This window comes from Photinus pyralis, unplaced genomic scaffold, assembly GCF_008802855.1.
Source record: "Photinus pyralis isolate 1611_PpyrPB1 unplaced genomic scaffold, Ppyr1.3 Ppyr1.4_LG7, whole genome shotgun sequence".
In the NCBI taxonomy this organism is placed as follows: domain Eukaryota; kingdom Metazoa; phylum Arthropoda; class Insecta; order Coleoptera; family Lampyridae; genus Photinus; species Photinus pyralis.
Genome location: NW_022170738.1, coordinates 18,427,555 through 18,431,941, shown reverse-complemented (window position 1 = coordinate 18,431,941; position 4,387 = coordinate 18,427,555).

The window sequence follows — 4,387 nt, the reverse complement described above, 5'->3', positions numbered from 1 at the left end:
ATTTCGCGGGCTATTGTGACGTAACCACTAATATAATAGACTCTATTGGTTGTCGCATGTAAAAGTTTAGGACCATTCCCGTAAAAGTAGTTCAACACGGCAAAAGTGGTTCCTGACCGACGGAGAACACGCAAAACAATAGCACCAGCGCTCAAAAACGCAAAAAAAGTACAATCTTTGCCGATCTACCTTTCATTGCATTGCTGGTTACGGGTTAGATTGTAGAGCATATGTGGTCTGGTAAGAATAAGATGCAAGTTGTCTTCCGTGTTGAAGAATTGAAGAAACAACTAACATCGGAGAGCCTTTATAATTTCAATTACTAGATATCAAAATTAAAACCTCTCTTTCCTAATTTTTACGGCTTTTGTTTTGTCATATTTCTTCGAATTAAGCGAATTATCTTTTACACATTGTATAGAAAGTGTCATATTTCGTAGTAGCTTAGATTGCACACTTGCAGTTGAGTGTTGACCATTACAGTAAATGTCGTAAATTGCTCCATTGCTGAAACCAAATAAGTACTTTGGGCGTTTGTTGAACTGTATTTCGGTTGAAATTGTATTTTTATGTCTTAAAACGTAATGAAACTCTAAAGAGTCTAAAGTATGAGAGTGAAGGAACTACGTACGTTTTTCTAAACTAGATTTACGAGAACGCATTTCGTAACTAGGCGCTCCTCGACTAACTATAGCGCCATCTCACAACGAGGGGACCGCATATTGGCACGCTAATGAAAGTACGATTTTCTATTTTTTCGGTTAGTTACACCCCTTTAAAAAGCAGATGACAGCATCTCCTGAGCGAAAATTAGCAATGCCACTTTATCCCATTTGTTTGTAACTCTTATTGTATTTCCTCTCTCTATGGTTCGACCTTGGGGTTGTCTCCGCACTATCAGAATTGTTTCTTATATTTCGAGTCGACAAGGAATCTTCATTCAAGTTGGGGCATGAACAAATTCAATTCTTAACCACATTACCAAGTTGACTTTTGAAACATACCGCTTGATTCAGTAACATTATAAGGATGTGCAGGTAAAGCTTCATTGAACTAATTCATAAAAAAAAATTGGTCATAATTGAAGTGCGCCGAAATTTCAATTATCTTTACTCAATACTAAGTTTCGTGCTTAATCTCCTCTATACACTAAACTGCACATTTACATAAGAGACTGTTATGTTTCTGACTTCCGGGTTCGACAGTTCATAAATAAATAACACTTCAGATCCAAACTAACATTTATTCTGCGAGAAAACTAAACTTGTATACAGACAAATTGTAAGTATAAACGACATTGTTGGACTTCCCGATCTTGCCAACCTATACACTAAAAATCCCTGAAATAGGTACATAACATTCCCTCCTTCTAAATCAAACTTACAAATTTAATCTATCCGGAGCTCTTATAGTTCTAGTTGAACGTCTCAATGGTATCTCAGGTGTGCCAGTGTAATCTGTATCAGTATTTACTTTAATTTCATTTTGTATTTCTTCGCTTACATTAGGTTTTATTTTTTTATTAGGTTCTGTGATTTCTGGAAGATCCGAGTTACCATTTTGGACATTCTCACATGGTTTACTTAGTTGTATAACCTTAGGTATATTTAATTCAATAGTTTCGGGCATACTGGTCATTTCTGAGTTCACGTTTCTCTTTCTCAAATCATCCGCGTGATACACCTTGAATAATCCCCCAACATCCACCAAATATGTAACCAAACTTAATATCTTTATAATAGAACCTTCAATCCAATTTGGAGAGCCTTTATTATTTTTGACATACACCTTCTCTCCTTCGCAAAACAATTTAGTTATAGGGGATGTTGTTTTATTTGAGGTTTTTGGGTTTCTCCAATTTCCTGGTTTAATGAAATCTAATCGGGTACGTGGTTTTTGTTTAAAAATACACTCTGATGGAGTCATACCAGTAACAGTACTAGGAGTGTTTCTATATGCAAATAGTAAATTTGTCAATTTCGATTTATTATTGTCAAACAACTGTTTCGACAGTAATTTTTTTACAGTTTGCACATTTCTCTCTGCCGCGCCGTTAGATTGTGGATGGTACGGTGGAGTTTTAACTGGCTGGATACCATTTGCAAGACAAAACTTACTAAACTCAGAAGAATTGAAGGGAGGACCATTATCACTAACTAATTGTAAGGGTAATCCCAACATAGAAAAAGTTACCTTCAATTTTTCGATGGTTTGTAGAACATTTGTACTAGACATGAGATGAATGTCTAAAAATTTTGATTTACTATCCACAATAATTAAGAATGTTAGTCCATTTTTGTGAAAAAAATCTATATGAACACGCTGCCACACATTATCTGTTGTTGGCCAAGAGTGCAACGTACGCTCAGATCCACTATTTTGAAACGCTTGACATACCGCACAAGAGCTGATTACCTTAGTGATATCGTCAGATAACCCAGGCCACCACAATGCAGATCTCAACAACATTTTTGTTTTTACGATACCAATATGTTGTTCGTGAACCAACTCTAAAACCTTAGATCTCAGCAATTCTGGAATAACAACTCTAATACCCCATAAAATACAGTCATTGTTAATGGATAGTTCATTTCGCCTAACCCAAAATGGTTTAAACTGTGGACTTGATTCCAGACTTGGCCATCCGTTTTTAATATAATCAAGGATTTTTATCAATGTTTGATCTTTCCTTGTCGCATTTGCAATATCATTAGCGGACATAGGAATTTCATCAACTAAATTGAATGAATTTACTCCTAGATCAATATTAGTGCCATTGGGTAGCGGCAAACGTGATAAGGCATCTGCGTCAACTAAATCTTTACCCTTCCGATACTCAATTTCATAATCGTAAGCTGATAATATTAGTGACCAACGTACCATTCTAGCTGATGCAGTAATTTGAATTCCTTTCTTAGCATTGAATATACTTAGTAAAGGCTGATGATCAGTAACGAGAGTGAATTTCCGCCCATATAAATATTTATGAAATCTTTTCACTGCAAATATAATGGCTAGAGCTTCTCTTTCGACTTGAGCATAATTTCGCTCTGCCTCAGAAAGAGTAGCGGATGCATACATGATAGGTCGCTCGGAACTATTTACACGGTGACACATAACTGCGCCCACACCATACTGACTCGCATCACAAGTAACATAGATAGGTTTAGTCGCATCGTAATGCACGAGAATATTATTATCTAGAATCAATTTCTTACTTAGTTCAAACGCTTGTTTACACTTGATACCCCACAAAAAAGAAACCTGTTTTTCTAATAACTGATAAAGTGGACGTAGCTGCGTAGATAACATAGGTAAAAATTTATTGTAAAAATTTAATAAACCCAGATACGACCGTAATTGTGTTATATCTTTGGGCTCAGGAGCGTTTATGATAGCTAAAACCTTTTCCTGTGTAGGATGAATACCCTCGGCATCTAACACATGCCCTAAATAATTTACAGTGTCTACAAAAAACATACATTTGTTGAGGTTTACTTTTACATTATACTTTTCTAATCTTGATAAAACTTCAGCCACTTTTTCATAACAGGAACTCATGGTATCCCCATAAATTAAAATATCATCAATATAACAGTGTACATTTGACAATCCCGACAATATGCAGTCCATTACGGATTGAAATACTGCAGGTGCTGTAGATATACCATACGTAAGTCTGTTAAACCGGAAAAGCCCCAAATGAGTGCTTATAGTTAGTAGCTCCTTAGATGTATCGTCTACTTTTAATTGTTGAAAAGCACCAGTAAGATCTAAGACTGTAAAAACTTTACCTCCTGCCAAGGATGCAAATATATCCTCCGGATTTGGTAAGGGGTGATGATTTGTTTCCAAAACACGATTTACTGTGACGCTAAAATCACCACAAATTCAAAATTCACCATCCTTTTTTGGAACCACCACAATAGGTGATGCCCAATTGCTAAATTCTACACGCTCTAAAATACCTGTGCTGACCATTGCTTTTAATTTAGCTTCTACCTTAGGTTTTAGTGCATATGGCATCGAGTATGCTTTTCTAAATATAGGCTGACTAACCTTAAGTATTAAACTAACACAAACATCATTGATACACGACAATAAATTTCCATCAAAGACCTTTTCAAACCGTTTCTTAATAAGTGTTTCATAACTTCCTCTAGTTGCTAATGTACTTTTATCACATTTAACCTGATTTACGACACAAAATTTTCTTTGCCACTCAGGCCATAACACATCTAACCAATTTCGGCCTAACAAAGGAATAAAAATTTTCTCTGAATTAATTACAGTTATAGGCAACAATAACATTTTTTTCTTAAATACTGCATTAACCTGAATTTCACCTAAAGCTGTTACTTCCTGACCTGTGACTACATTTAATCTA